Source organism: Elephas maximus, chromosome 12 (assembly GCF_024166365.1).
Source record: "Elephas maximus indicus isolate mEleMax1 chromosome 12, mEleMax1 primary haplotype, whole genome shotgun sequence".
Classification (NCBI taxonomy): domain Eukaryota; kingdom Metazoa; phylum Chordata; class Mammalia; order Proboscidea; family Elephantidae; genus Elephas; species Elephas maximus.
The window spans coordinates 16,022,839-16,039,632 of record NC_064830.1 but is presented as its reverse complement, the minus strand read 5'-3'; the positions used below and the strand labels follow the sequence as shown (position 1 = coordinate 16,039,632).

Here is a 16,794-nt window from a genome sequence, read left to right as displayed (position 1 = left end):
CGTGCAGCTAATGCCAGATATTTTATGTTTTAATAACTGAAAGAAATAAATAACAGCTATTTAATTTGAGTCTCCTAATACCTCAAAGAGGAAGGTTGGGTAATCAGCATGTCTTAGTACAAACCTGACCACCAGAGGTAAAGGTGCTTAGCCAAGATTTTGAGTCCGGAGGAGTCAGTGCTAGAGCAAGTCAAGGTTCAACGCACTGTAGTCCCATTCTGCCCATTCAGGAGAGACTTGTCTTTCCAGCTGTCCTCAGCCTCACAGGCCCAAGTCCTTTCCCAGCCCACGATCCACTGTACGAGAACCCATGTTCCGATATAAACTCAGAAAACACCTTTGGCTGCTTCAGTATCTGCATTCTCTGACCCTGGCTGGGTATACCACAAGTGTAGAAAAGTTCACAAGCTGAAGGGGTAGCAATAAATGTTGTGACTGAGAGGCAGGACCAAGGCAGTATTATGAAACCACACTGTTACTCTTTTTTTCCAGGTGGCCAACACTTCCTCACCCAGCCCTCCTCTGCCTCCTTTAGCTAGAAATTATTGTGAACTCTATTAGATTTAGAAAGACACCACAAAACTTACTCAAAATTATCTCTGACATGGTGATGGAGATCCCCAAAGGTACAGGAACAGAGCTTTGATTTAAAGACAATATTCACAAAGAAAGAAGAAAAGCCCCCAAAATGAACAGGGTCAGTGCTCAAACTGTAGAACCAATTATTTGTTTCCTGAATATTAAGCTTTGTTCAATGCTTGGTCCAGAGGGAACTGAACGTAATCAAATAAACTGATGCAACTGTTCCTGAAGGGAAACAGAGGTGAACTTCAAATTATCCCCAAGAAAACATCAACAACAACTGGAAAACAGTCTTCCAAGGTGGAAAGAATTTCTTCTGGGAATACCCATAATCACACAAGTCTATAAAGTGTACCTGTTTCCAACCCAGTGTTAAAACTTGGGCTTTTTTTCTCTTAGAACCTTTATAGGGTGTCCCTGTGCTTGGAACAACTGGTCACGGAGATCACACACGGAGCAAATGCAGAAGTCTGTTTTAGGGAAGCACACAGTTGCAGTTGCTGACATGATAATGGGTCTAATGGGACTACGTACTCTTAAGGATATAAACCTCTTTGGCCACTTGAGAATCATTAGTACAGAATTATAGCACACACACACAAGACACACACAAATAGAACCCACTATGTCCAACAAGTTATTTCTTAATTCACAAATTTTCACAGGCCGCTGACACACAAAGAATTACTTATGAGCTTCCTGACATTCCAGGGAGATGCAGATCCATGTTCTCCAGGGCTATGTAACACTACAGAAACCCTAGCCCTGCTGGTGACAAAATCTCTTCTCTCCTGGTCTGCTTACCCCCTGTGAAAAAATGATGAGGGGTTAGGAGGCTGTGAAAGCTTTTTCTCTGGGTACCACAGCCAGCTGCTAACCACCAATGACACTATTTCATCAGGCCTCTCTGCACTTGAAAACTTCCAATAACTCCCCAGTGACGCCATACTCAATCCAACCTCCTGAGCCACTCTGGCCTAATGCCTCTCCACCTTCTTCTCTGCTGTATTTTTCTCTTTAGCACCTATCACTGTCAATTGTTAAACTTATTTATCTTGTTTATTTTTTGTGTCCCCTTCCAGCACGTATACTCTATGGGGGTAGTTATTATTTGTTTTGCTTATTATTGTATTCCAAGAGCTTACAACAGTACCGAGCACATAGTTGTTGTTTGTTGTTAGGTGCCGTCAAGTCGGTTCCGACTCATAGCAACCCTACGAAATAGAACGAAACACTGCCTAGTTGTGAGCCATTCTCACAGTCGTTATGCTTGACCCACTGTTGCAGAGGAGCTCATCTTCCGGCACTATATCAGACAACATTCCCCTGCTATTCATAAGGTTTTCATGAGCTAATTCTTTTCAGACGTAGACCGCCGGGTCCTTCTTTCTAGTCTGGAAGCTCAGCTGAAACTTGTTCACCATGCATCACTGTCTTAGTTATCTAGTGCTGCTATAACAGAAATACCAGAAGTGGATGGCTTTAACGAAGAGAAATTTATTTCTTCACAGTAAAGTAGGCTAAAAGTTCAAATTCACAGTGTCAGCTCTAAGGGAAGACTTTCTCTCTCTGTTGGTCTTCTCATCAATCTTCCCCCAGACTAAGAGCTTCTCTGTGCAGGTACCGTGGGTCCGAAGGACGCGCTCTGCTCCCTGCACTGCTTTCTAGGTGGTATGAGGTGTCCAACTCTCTGTTTATTTCCCTTTCCTTTTATCTCTTGTAAGATAAAAGGTGGTGCAGGCCACACCCCAGGGAAACTTCCTTTACATTGAATCAGGGATGTGGCCTTAGTAAAGGTGTTACAATCCCACTCTAATCCTCCTTAACATAAAATTACAATCACAAAATGGAGGACAACCATACAATACTGGGAAGCATGGCCCAGTCAAACTGATATACACATTTTGTAGGGGATATAATTCAATCCATGACAGTGACCCTGCTGGTATGTGAATACCGGTGGCATAGCTTCCAGCATCACAGCAACACACCAGCCCCCATAGTATGACAAACTGACAGACACGAGGGGTGGCATATAGTAGGTGCTTTATAAATATTAGTAAAATTTATTTGACACTCCAAAACTCACCACCCCGGAAAAAGTTAGGGTAACAGCCTTGTTTAACCTTATGTGGTTCAAAGGTTTACCTCCTCAACTACAATGGATGCTTTCTAGAAACGGAGCATTTTATGCCCATGTTCGGCACTGGGTACTGGGTATATCAACTGCATGATACAATGCGCTACATTATACCAGGAATAATGCACTGTATAGAAAGTATTTGCTGAGTAGATTGCTAGCAATCAGGTGTGCTTTTCTCTGCAGGGGAATAAAAATGCTAGTTAAATGTTCCATGTTGATTTTGGCCCAGTAAATCGAGGTTAAAATTTTCAAAAGAATGATGTCCAGTCTCCTGCGCTTTGGTGTGGTTAACACACGGAGAAGTGTGTCAGGTTTCTCTGCCTGGGAATCAGGACACAGGGCTTCTAGTCCTAGGCTCTGTGGCCCTGACACATCTCCTAAGCTCTCTGAACCCTGATCTACTCATGTGGAAAATAACAGAGCTCTTCGTCCACCTGTAAAATCAACTAAATATTTTTAATTATAGTAATTTGTTTATAGTCATAGAGAAGTGAATAAACAAATACGGTGTAACGGTAACACAATGTTTTAACACTCAGGACAGGCAATATATAGCAAAGACCTTAAAAAGGTTTAAATCAATTGATCCAGTGACCCCATTTCTGGGAATTCAATAGAATAAAAAATTGGCAGCATGAAAACTGTCATTAAGGCATAGCCTCCAATACTAAAAGGCTGAAAGAACATAAATAAAACTTTTAAAAGGGATAACAAACCAGTAAAAGCAGACAATCGAAAAATGTGTACCATACAATGTTTGGCAGCATTAACCAGGCCTTTATGATATAATTGTGGTGGGTGGGAAATGAGTAGAAAAATCATATGTGCATTATGATAGCTGGAAAACCTGGTGGCATAGTGGTTAAGAGCTATGGCGGCTAACCAAAAGATCTATAGTTCAAATCCACCAGGCGCTCCCTGGAAACCCTATGGGGCAGTTCTACTCTGTCCTATAGGGTTGCTATGAGTCGGAATCCACTCAACGACAATGGGTTTGTTTTTTGGGGGGGAGGCGGAGTTATCATGATAGCCACTATGGACAAAGAAACACACAAAATCATTGTTTAATTAGAATGTAGAAGTCATTTTTCTTCCTTCAATATTCCTTTCTGTATATAAATGTCAAAAACTTCTATAAGACCAGGGAAAGTAAATATAAACAAAAAATTGGGGGGGGGACACATTGTTTGCAAAATTGAGCCTAGACAAAAATGTACTCTCCCCAGTATGTACAGTTTTAGAAACTGAGAGGTAAAGGAGCAACAGTTAATAGAAAATGTTCAAAAGACAAGAAAAGGCAGTTCACAGGAAAAGAAAATAAAATGGTCCCCAAATCTACAAGAAAAATGGAAATCAACTACACCAAAATGCCATTTTCAATTATCACACAGAAAAAAAATCCAAACATTTGGCAGCACACTCTGTGGCAAGGCTGTGGATCAATAGTCACTCTCATGGATTACTGGTTGGAATTCAAAATGATACACAAGAATAAAAACCAAAACCAAACCTACTGCTGACAAGTCAATTCCGACTCATAGCGACCTTACAGGGCAGAGTAATTTATGCCAAAATTATACCTACATTCACCCATTGACCTAATAATCCAACTTCTAAGCATATGATCAATGTCCAAAGTTAGTCACTGTGGCTTTGTTTGAGTTAGCAAAAGTCTGAAAACAACCCACAGTCATCAGCAAGGGGCTAGTTCAATAAAGCAAGGAAAGTCCACGCAAAACAATACCAACCACACTGCTATAGAAAAGAATGAGGATGCTTTCTGTGCATTAAAATGGCAAGATCTGAAAGATATATTAAGCAAAAAAGAAAAAAAAAGCAAAGAACACTATATATTACATGTTGAACTTTGTGAAACTTTGTGTATATTTGTACTTACTTGTGTTTGAATAAAGAAACACTGGATGAATGCCTAAAATTCTAATTAAAATAGTTACCTACAGGAGAGAGGGAAGGCTGAATGGTAGAGAGAACAGACAGGAGCAGAGGTCATCAAGATTTCACAGATGATAGATAGACAGATAGACAGACAGATAGGTCAGTAGGTAGATAGAGACAGACAGACAAACAGATAAACAGACAGTTAAGATAATTAGACAGATAAAGTAGAAATAGGTAGGTAGGTAGATGGGTAGATAGATGATAGGTGAATTTTACTGTAAACCATATGGATATTCATATTTAAAAATTATAAAGATTTTAATAAGATAAACAAATGTCATTATATTAACAGAGAATAGACAGATTGTAACTTTCCTTCCTGTCTTAATTAAATCAAGGGATAGCGATTATTTATTCTATATGTCTACTTGCCTACTTGAAGATAAGAGATTTATTTCAATATTGTATGCATTAGGAAAAAAATTCCAAATAACATTTTAAAACTATTTTTCTTCTCTGAGCTGAGAATTCCAAAAACACTAGTCTGTACCTATTGTCTTGCATGTCTCCTCCTAATTTCAAATTTGAAGCCTATTTCACTGTCAAAAGATTCAACGGTCTGTGACTCAGATGCCTGTCAAAGCATAAGGACAAATAAGCAACATTAATTCAAACACGAACTAAGAAATAATCATTGTGGTTGTTAGATGCTGTGAGTCAGTTCCCTGCATACAAAAGAAGGAAAAACTGCCCAGTCCTGTGCCACCCTCACAATCGTTCCTGCGTTTGAGCCTATTGTTGCAGCCGCTGTGTCAATCCACCTCGTTGAGGGTCTTCTTTTGCACTGACCCTCTACTTTACCAACCATGATGTCCTTCTCTAGGGACTGGTTCCTGCTGTGATAATAGCTAATATTTATTAAGAGCTTACAATTTTTTTTTTATGTGTGCTAGAGTTAGCCACTTAACCTTACAATAGCTTGATGGGGTAGGTATTATTATCCCCATTTTATAGTAGGAAACTGAGGCACAGAGAGGCTAAGTAACTCATCCACGGTCACACAGTCATAAGTCATGGAGCCAGGACATGAATCTCAGCAGTCTGAGTCCAGATCCCACTATCACAGTGTCATTTAATTGTTTTCTGAAATGAAATTAGAATGGACGTGCCACCAATTGTAATAAGGCAGAGAGAACCTTCTTAGCAAGGGGCAGAATAATGCTATAAGTGTCATTTCTTTTTTAAAATAAAACTTCTATGTTGTTCAATTATAACATCCCTGGTGAGCAGTTATATGTAATTAAGCTTACCATTCCATTTCAGAAATTATGAATAGATGTGGTACTGATAAATGACTAAGCTGAGATCAACCAATACATTAACTATGGCCTAAAAATACTATACACACCACTCTCATCCAGATCCCTAATTTCTAGACTCTTCCTTCCACTGGTGGACACTGTGCTATCCTAAAGTCCAGTAATAGGATAGATCAGAGATGGGCAAACTCATTGTGTAAAAGGCCAGATATAAATATATATGGCTTTGTGAGCCATCTGGCTGCTGTAGCAACTACCCAACTCTGCTATTGCACCAGTAAAGCAGCCAGAGTAGAACTGCTCCAGGGGTTCAAGGCTGTGACCTTTCAGAAACAGATCGCCAGGACTATCTTCCAAGGCGCCTCTGGATGGATAGGTTTGAACCCGTCAACCCTTCACCTAGTAGTTGAGCACTTAACCATTTACAACACCCAGCCACTTACCTTTACCATGCTGTTGTTGTTTGCTGCCATTGAGCCGTTTCCACCTCATAATGACCCCTTGGGGCAGAGTAGAACTGCTCCACAGGGTTTTCTAGGCTATAATCTTTATGGGAGCAGATTGCCAGGTCTTTCTCCATGGAGCCACTGGGTGGGTTTAAACCTTTTGGTTAGCATCCAAACGCTTAATCTTTGAGTCACCAGGGCTCCTTACCAAAACCAAACCCGTTGCTGTTGAGTCAATTCCAACTCAGAGCGACACTATACGACACAGTAGAACTGACCAACAGGGTTTCCAAGGTGTGGTTGGTGAATTTGAACTGCCAACCTTTTGTTTAGCAGTCGTTGTTCACCTTAGCTCTTAACCACTGTACCATCAGGGCTCCTTAGCTAACATGAATTGAAAATTGAAAAGCTGTTATGGAAATATCTTAAGCCATATTAACTGAATACTGCCCTGTTTAATTTCCCCAGCAAACTACGGAGTGGGCACTATCATAGTCATTTTATAACAAGGAAACTGAGGCTTAAAGTTCCATAATTTGCCCAACATCACAAAATTGATAAATGTCAGACCCTAGTTTCAAATCCTGGCAGTCTGACTACAGAATCCCACTTTTCAAACCATAAACTCTACACCTCTTGTGTTTTGCTGGCGATGGTGTTTGTTGTTGTTATTATGGTTATTCTACTGTCATTGAAAGCCCTGGTGGCACAGTGGTTAAGTGGTTGGCTGCTAACCAGAAGGTCGGTGGTTCCAACCCACAAGCCACTCCTCGGGAGAAAGATGTGGCAGTCTGGTTCCATAACAATTTCAGCCTTGGAAACTCTATGTGGCAGTTCTACTCTGTCCTGTAGGTTTGCTGTAGAGTCACTAGGAGTTGAAATAGACTTAACAGCAGTGGGTTTGGGTTTGGGTTTATACCTTCATTGGTAGACAATGTGTGCCCTTCTGGAAGAACCAACCTCGTCAACTCTCCCTTGCCTGGTCCTCTGCATTGCCAGCCACAAGAATCCGTAAATGTTTTCCCCTAGGAGTTTGGGCCTTAAAGTAGCCCAGGGATAGAACCTCTATCTTGGCTTCATTAGAAAGCACAGTGCCCCCATCCAGGGCTGGTCCCCACTCTGAGACAGAGCTGGCCGCCATGTTAGCCATGTCATTAAAAAACATGTGCAGCAAAGAGCAAATCTCTAGGGTAAGATGGTTCATTCACTAGGGAGGCCAGGAAAGGAAGGACCTAGAAAAGGAAAAGGGCTGTCAGAGGAAATCTTCCAACCCCATGTTCCAGCTCCAAGAAACAGCAATTAGCCCACAGAGGAAACCACCTTGGGCTGTTTCTGTTCAACCCTACCCACTTGAAAAATTTTTATAAAAAGAAAAAAAAAAAGTTATAAAAATACGAAGACAAGTGCAGTTGAAGAGGGCGAGTGGAGGTGAGCACAGAGAAGTTATATAACGCACTGTTGTAGGCTGGGGAAGTTATCTCCCGAAGTTTGACAAATGAACAAAGAGGCGTGGCAGCAAGTAGGACTGTTCCTGAATCTTGCAGTGGCATTGCCATGCGAATGAGCCTGTGCCCTGCAGTCAGGGCTTGAGATGAGGAGGAGGAGATGGAGGTAGACCAGGTAAAATTAGAATCAACTCTGCTGTTTGTTTTTTTGCTCAGACGTCAAGGGAAGTGGGTGGATTAAGGTAGCTTCAGCTTGATTTGCACTGACTTGTACAAGGTAGTGGGGCCAGGTGGGAGTCCTGGAGGAAGAAGCACCTTCTCCCCAGGGGCCTACAAGGACAGGAAGCAAGGCTCCTCCTCCAGGACCCACTGTTTAGGAACCAATGTGCAAACTTTTTGCAAACTGGTAAATCCCACTTTCTTTTTGCAAAATGGTAAAGGAAGACCAGAGGGAAAACTGTATTAAACGCAAAAGAACTGATCCAGGAATCCAGAAATACACATTCTTGTAGTTTTTCAACCTACTCTAGAGAAACTTTCAAGGCTTTATAGGAGGACTATGAGTCGGAATCAACTCAACGGCAACGGGTTTGGGTTTTTTTTTTTTTGGTGTATGTTTTCAAGGGTGAAGATACAGGTTAAATAGTTAAAGCTGAGAATGTAAGGCATACCAAAATTAAAGTAACAGAGTTAGAGAGAGTTGGGAATCCTCCCATCCAAACCATCATTCTATAATATCACTTACAGACAAGTGGCTTTTCCGAGGTCACACAGTTGACTATCAGAAAGCAGAATTCCTATTTTCTAGATTAAAGGTCTTTCCACTCTACCACACTGAGACACCAGGTTTGCTTGTGTTTAAGACAACTGGCTGCTCCACTCTAGCGAGCTGTTCAACACAAGAAGTCTGTAAGCTAGAAGGGTTATGGAAAAATCTCTAGCTATTCCTAAAACTGTATCTTGTTCTTAGCCAAACCTCACTTAAGAAACTTTTTTTTTTTTAAATATTAACTATTACATCACAGGGGTTTCTCTACTCATTATCGAAGCAGTATTCATTATCTTTCTGCTACATATGCTGAACAAGATTGGAATCACCATAAACCTAAGATACACAAATCATTTCAACCCCGCGCCTTGGACATCCCCACCATCCTTCCAAATACCAAACCAGTTACGTTTGACTCAATCCCTGCTCGTGACGATCCCAAGTGTGCAGAAGAGAACTGCTCCATAGGGTTTTCGAGCCTATGAACTTTTGGAAGCAGGTTGCCAAGCCTTTCTTCCAAGGTGTCTCTGGGTGGATTTGAACTGTCAACTTTTCGGTTAGTAGTCAAGGACTTAACTGTTGGTGCCACCCAGGGTCTCTTCCATGGTTCACCAAACAAACGAAACTAGTTGCTGTGGCAACCCCTTGTATTTCAGAGTAGAACTGCTTGATAGGGTTTGGCTGGCTGTAATATTTACGAAAGCAGATCACCAAGCCTTTCCTTTGCAGTGTTGCCAACCTTTAGGTTAGTATTCGAGAGCAGACTATTTGCAGTACCCAGGGACCTCGATGGTTCACAGTGTTGAAGAAATCAGGCAGATTCATGAAACAAGGCGATTCAAGGAATATAAAATTAGGCAGTGGTTTCACAGACTCTTGGGAATTGAGGGGGATTTAAAAGAACCGAGCAAATTGTACACACCTGCCCCAGGGGCTCTGGTATAACTTCCTGACTAGAAGCTTACCCCAACCCAGCTGGACTTTCTGCAACAAAGACAGTGTAAAAAGACAATGGGAAACCCAGTCCACACAAACAACAAAGTACAATAAAATTATAGCCAAGTATTTGTTTGTGTATTCTCTTAGTTACCTAGTACTGCTTAATATAAATTCCACAAGTGTGTGGCTTTTAAAGAACAAAAATGTATTTCCTCATGGTTCTGGAGCCTAAAATCCAAATTGGGGTCTCCGCTGTGCCAACACCTTCTGTGAGCCCCACTCTTACTTTCCAACGTCCACCAGCAATCCTTTGAGTTCCTTGGTATTCTGTGGCATTCCTTGGTGTTCCTTAGTATCCGTATCCCCCCTGTGGGTGTCTCTGTATCTCTTCTGGTCTTTTTACAACTCAGAAGTGATTAGGTTTAAGATCTACCCTGCACTCGTCTGACCTCATTAACATAACCAAAGAGAATTCTATTACCAAACAGGATCACATGAACAGGTACAAGGGCCAGGACTCCCACATATATTTTGGGAGGAGACAGTTCAATCAATAACATTCACGTTTGCCAAATAGTCCACAAAGAGCATGCTATACTTGGTATTAAGAAAAAAAAAGAAATGTTTAGGAAGTAAGACGGAGCCGAGAATGGGTTTAGAGCACAAAATCCATGTCCTAAAGTTTTCCTTACAAATGATTTTGTATATTATGTTTTATACGGGCCACATGTTATGAAATGAACTGTGTCCTCCAAAAAGATATGCTGAAATCCTAGCCCCTGGCACTTGTGCACATGACCTCGTTTGGAAGTAGGGTCTTTGAAGATGTTCTCAGTTAAGTTAGCATGAGGTCTTACTGGAGTAGGTGGACCCCAATCCAATATGAGTGATGTCTTTATAAAAGAGAGAAGACACACAGGGAAAATGGCAGACATTGGAGTGATGCACTTACAAACCAAGGTACACCAAGGATTGTCAGGAGCCATGAGAAGAGGCGAGGGAGGATCTTTCCCTAAAGCCTTCAGAGAGAGCCTGGGTGGCCCTGCTCACACCTTGACTTCAGACATCTAGCCTCCAGAACTGTGAAACAATAAATTTCTGCTGTTTTAAGCCACCCAGTTTGCGGTATTTTTATGGCAGCCCAAGGAGCCTCAGGCAATAAATTTGGCTCAAAACTTCTAACAGGGATTAGGCTGTGGACTGATGGGACTGGACCACCTGAGAAGGCACTTGATAGTGATAAAAATCAGTCCCTGGAGCATACGCAGAAAGAAGCCACATATCACCAAGACTCCCATGGCCTGGTGGCAAACAACCTGAACTCTGGAACTAGACTGCCAGGGTTCCCATCCTGACTTGCTCTCTTAGTGAACTTGGGCAAGTTATTTAACCTCTGTAGGCTTCAATTTCCTCGAAAACAACTGTAATGGTACATACATATTGCAGAGCGTTGCTATGAGGATTAAATAAATTAGCATATGGGACACACTGCTAACTGGGGCTGGAACTCAAAAAAAATAAATAAATAAAGCTTTACAAGGAATTACAATTATTATCATTCCTACTGCTACTACTGTCATCCCGGATGACAGGTGTGACCTCAGGTAGTGAACACGACACTGGACTAGGGGGCAGGAGGCCTGGGATGCACTTTGTGTCCACATGCTCATTTGCTGGGTGATTACGGTATGTGTTAATCACCACAGTGCCCCACAGCCTGTGGCTTATCTGTCAGACAGGAATCATCCATGCTCCGCCAACCTCACAATGTCACTACAAAGAGTAAATGAGACAGCCTGAAAGGGCAGCGCACGTAGGAAATACCACAGCTATTATTACCTGTTCTGATGTTTGAGGTGGTAAATTCCTGGGGGACATTGGCAGCTTGCCTTCCCCAAGCTCCAAGCATTACTTTGTCCCGAGGAAAAGGTAATTTGTTTTTCTAGACATCGTGGCTAAATTAATTTGTAGAAAACAAATTTACAGGTAATTCTGGCTACTATTTTTTATAACTGGAGAAAATGAATGTTTGTGAAATATGTTTGTATCTTGTGAAGAGAACAGACTGACCCAGAGTGATGGGAGCATGCTTCTTCAACATACGCAGTCTAGCTGTTAAGCACTGGCACCCCTCATCATTGGTGCAGCCACAAAGAACACACTTTCATTATGGGAGAAGTCTCCTCCTTTCCCAGAATAAATCATGGGTCTGCCCTAGCTGAGGAGGTGAATTGCAATTGGCTCAACTGGAAACGCCAACCAGTCGTTTGTCTGGAGTTAATTCTGACCTGGCTTGCTTCTCTGTCATCAGTATTCACTGTCTACCTTTCTTCAAACAAAATAATATAAAAAGGTACTTTCCCAGTATATTTTAAAATTGTGTGCAAACCTGGAGGATACTCTCATTCTGTATTTTCTAATGCCAATAAGGAAAGCCATGAGATTCTAGACCATATCTCTTACAACCTTCTCAGTGGTGGCCCAGAGAGGAGAAAGGACTTCATGAACTCAGGGATGACGAAGACAGGGTTGGCTGTAGACTTCAAACCTCGTGTTCTTTGCCCAGGCACCATGCTGTCTCTACATAATACTGTCTCGGTAAATAACACTGTAGCTTCATACAAAATTTTACTCTGATTTATGCTATAGCTGCAGTGCCCTGGGGAATCATAGTAGAGGGGTGGTACACAATTCAAAAGCAACTAACACAGGCTCCTACTGAATTAAGAATGCTTTGACAAGGAACCAATTCTCCCTATTCCACAGATACCGACAACTCATTGCACGCATTGACCCATTTCTAAAATGCTCTTGAAATGGTAATAGGAGTTCCAAGGTTAACTAATTAATAAGTTAATCCTTTGAGTTTAAAAGTACTTTCATGTCTTTTAATTCTCAGATTGTCCCAACAAGCTCTTGAGTTTTCCTCATTTTACACATATGGAAATAGAGCTCTATGGAAATATTTTAATTCGGCTTCCTCCAGAACCAGACCCTGAGGCAATAATTTGGGTGCAGGCAGTTTATTCAGGAAGTGATCCCCGGAAGTGAAACAGGCAGGGTAAGGCAACAAATAAAGGATTTGTTTTCAAGGTTAATCTCACTTGGGAATCTAGGAAGCTACTCTCAAACACCCTGTTCATAGTCATCCCATCCCAGGGGCAAGGGCGGTCGGATAGTTATCTGCCAACTTTTGTCAACCACTGTTTGAGGTCTCCATGATGAGGGTGCTAACTCCCTCACTTCCAGCCTGCCACAGGGCCAGTTCCTAATAGAGTCTTCACACGAAGAAACGCAGGTCTGCCAGTTGGGTCAGAGTACAGGGAAGTGGCAAGGGTGTGGGGCTACGGCTAAGCAGTGACAGACTCACTACAGAAAGTCATCACAGATCCCAGGCCTGTTTCCCTCATGCTCCTTTGCCTGTGCTGTTCAGTGCTCAAGACATAGGCTCCAGGACAGGCTTTCTGTAGAGGATAACAAACGAGATGGATCTTTCTGTAGATGAGAAATTACACGTTTCACAATGTTTTCAAAGCTTGATTTGCAGTAATTTGTCAGATAAATTAAGACTATAACTGGAGGAAGAACAACCTAAATACAGAGGTGGGTTAGAGTTTATTTTAATATGTGTATGAATTAATAAGAACCTCAATTCAGGGAGTGACAACGGGAAATACAGAAGCAAAGAATTGATGTGAGAGTCACGTTAGAGAAAAATGTCACAGAGGCCTGGTGGCTGATCATGTATGAGAAGAAGGATGAGTCAAAGATTATCTCCAGAATTTTTCTCTTGTATGACTGCAAAAACTTTAGTCTAGAAGCACTAAAGTCAGGAAGGTAGGTTCAATTTGGAAAAAAAAGGTCTGTGCAGGGTAAAACCATAAACGTTCAATGGGCAGAAGGGCTTCCAAGGTGGAAATGCCCAGGAAGTAACAAGAGATCTGGCAACAGGGGATTGGGCAATATATCTATCTGGAGTAATAACAGCTGAAGAATGACCTTAAATACAGAAATTTGTACAACTGCCATAACCACTGACTTCCTAATTACTCTGTTCACATAATACCCTGCTCAATTATTATCCTGTTAAACAACATGAAGATTCTCCAGACTACCTCTAAATCACTGATCCCCTCACACTAATGTTTACTGTACTTCAGAAATTCAAGGGGAGGTGGTTGTCATGGAGAAGGAACTTAGCTACTACTAACTTCTGCCTAAAAATATGCCCTTTTTTTAATAGGCCATTTTGGATAGTTTGTTGATGGACAATTTCTCCAGTGGCAATTTATTTTCCTCCCCAAACAAACCACAATGCACAGCCTTTTCAAGTTCTGAGAAGACCAAAGCAGGTTATGTCTACTGGAGAGTGTTTTTGTTGCTGTTGTTCTTATTTTTGGTTTTGTTTTTGTTTCTGAATCCTAACTCAAAGGTGAGCAAACCTTTCAAAATTTGGGGAATAACCACGATTTTACAGTATTCAACAGCTTCTCTGGGCAATACTGTCATTATTATATACACACATTCAATTTAAATCACCAGGTTTTTCTTCCTACTAAATATGCTGGTTAAGAAACAAGGCAAATGCAATGCCTCACAGGATTAGGTAAGCAAGGATTGCACCCTGAGTAAATGACACTTCCAACGGCAAATGTGCAATCTGGTGTTTGTTGGAAGCTATTCCTTCCTTCCTGTCTTCCTGCCTTCCTCCCCTCTCCCTGCTCCCTCCCTGCCTTCTTCCCCCTCACCCCTCTCCTTTTTCCCTTTCTTCCTTCCTTCCTTCCTCTCTCTCCCTCACTCTCTCTCTTTTTAATGACTTTTAACTCCCTCGAAACTGACATTTGCATCCTGTTTGAAAATTGAAAACTTAAGAAAATGAAACCTCAATAAACATATACTGACATATTCTGTTTATTCACCAGTTACAAAGAATTTAGCAATCTGGTACCTGTAACCCAACCCCATCGCCTTTGAGTCAATGCTGATTCATAGAGACTCTATAGGACAGAGTAGAACTGCCCCATACAGTTTCCAAGGAGAACCTTTTGGGTAGCAGCTGTAGCTCCTAACCACTACGCCACCAGGGATTCAATCTGGTAAGAGTTTTCCTTTTAACATTACAATTAATTTTAAAAAATTGTAGTGCTTATTTCATTGTTTACCTGGAAAGGAGTTTCCACACCTAGGAAAACAGTTTCATAACCCCACAATGCTTTCCTAAAATCTGTGCCATTTTTTTCTATCAATTTCGTACTTCTAATTAAGCCCCATACACACATATCAGCTATATGTGTTTGAATTTTACATCTGAGAATTATAAAAGGTTCTCTCTTTGTAAGTCACTGGTCCCCAAAGGTCTATGAAGGCCCTGAATATATAGACTTCTCTATAATTGGGTAGGCCCCTGGTGGTGCAGTGGTGAAGAGCTCAGCTGCTAACCAAATGGTTGGTAGTTCGAATCCACCAGCCACTCCTCAGAACCCCTACGGGGCAGTTTTACTCTGTCCTATAGGGTCGCTATGAGTCAGAACCTATTCAAAGGCAGTGTGTTTTCTGGTTTATAACTGGGTAACTGAGGGAAAACTGGCCCTCTCTGGGTGGGAGGAGGAATGAGGGGAGAATCTGCCATCTTCCCACTCACCCTGGTGCTTCTATCTGCCTTAGCGAGTATTGCAAGGAGCTGGTGGAGAGCAACCTTCGAGCCTTCAATAGTTACCACTGAGAGCCCTAGCCTCACAGACAGAATCGGAAAACTTGCCTCCTGTTACTGCCTCCAACCCACCCTCTGCCATGAACAAAGGACACATCCTAGTTGGCTGTGGTCATCCTTGGTGTAGCTGTGCCTTATCACAATTCATTTGTCTGTTAGGAAGTTTTTCTATTTCTTGTAATGTCAGATCTTTAAAACGGCCCTGCAAACTAGGATGAGGGGAAATATTTAACAATTGCTGAATACAATTGTCTATATACAATTTCAAACGAAGTACCCTGCATAAATATACACGCAGGACTATTTTTTATGGAGAAATACAACTTTTATACCTAATTTTGTTGCTGTCTCTGAAGTTCAAAACCATAAGCCCTATTTCAAAGAAGGAAAATTCCGACTGGAAGTCAGTGTGTTCTCTTGTCAGGCTTATATTTTTACGTATTTAATGTTTATAGCATCTGAGAACTCGTAATGTCAGCTGTGACCCGTTCTTTCTAGACTACAGAATCTCTTTGTATAAGGCACAGTTCAGGATAGAACACCCTAACATATCTCAAACACAGAAGGTCGGATTTCACGAATTGCCACTGTTAGACCTGTGAGTCTGGTTCCTAGTCAATATTTAACTTTTTGCTTGTCCTCTGTTTCTTAGCGTTGAGAGCAACCCCCTTATCCATTTACCTTTTGAAATGACCATTATGATCATATGAGATCCTTTCAACAGATCAATCCTATTACAATTTAAGAAACTCCAAAGGTTCAATATTGGCTTCACGATGAAAAGGAACCATGCAGAACAGCATGAGGGTTGTCAAGTCATTACCAGAAGAACTTCTACATGAGAGGCCTGTGCTAGCTACTGAGTAAGACGTGGCCACTGCCTCAAGAAGCTTACAATGTAGCTATAAAGGAAGACAGGTGCATAAATGGCTAAAACAGAAAAGTCCCTGGGTGGCGCAAACAGGTTGCACTTGACTACTGACATAAAGGTTGGTGGTTTGAATTCACTCAGCAGCACCAGGAAAGAAAGTCCTAGTGATCTTCTTCCTTAAACATTACAGCCAAGAAAACCCCATGGAGCTCAGTTCTATTCTCTAACACATGCGGTCACCAGGGATCCGAATCTACTCAACAGCAACAAGCAACAATCAATACCCTATACAGCTGCCAGAGGGACCTTTCTCAAATGCAAACCACTATAATGGGTTCAGACTCACCAAGGACATTGTTTTTGGCTTAGTAAGTGTCAGGAACTTTTCTTAAGTTAATTTAATCATCACCACACCTCACTGTAATGTGGTATATGCTATCTCATTACAGATAAAGAAACTGATAGAAGGTTAAACAATTTACACAAAAATTTAAGAGCCTCAAGTACAATCAAAGTCCATAGCTAATATTATTTCCACAATTCTATACACTACCTAAGGAGCCCTGGTGGCGCAATGGTTAAGCACTTAGCTACTAAGCAAAAGGTCAGTGGTTCGAACCCACCAGTCGCTCATCGCTAGAAAAGACCTGACGATCTGCTTCCGTTAAGAC

The 16,794-nt window shown here is 41.5% G+C and overlaps 1 protein-coding gene across 4 annotated transcripts in view; it reads right to left on the bottom strand.

The window, feature by feature from the left end:
• RNF144A (ring finger protein 144A) overlaps positions 1–16,794 on the bottom strand; it is a 153,011-nt gene that overhangs the window by 76,006 nt on the left and 60,211 nt on the right. The gene's annotated exons all lie outside the window — the stretch shown is intronic.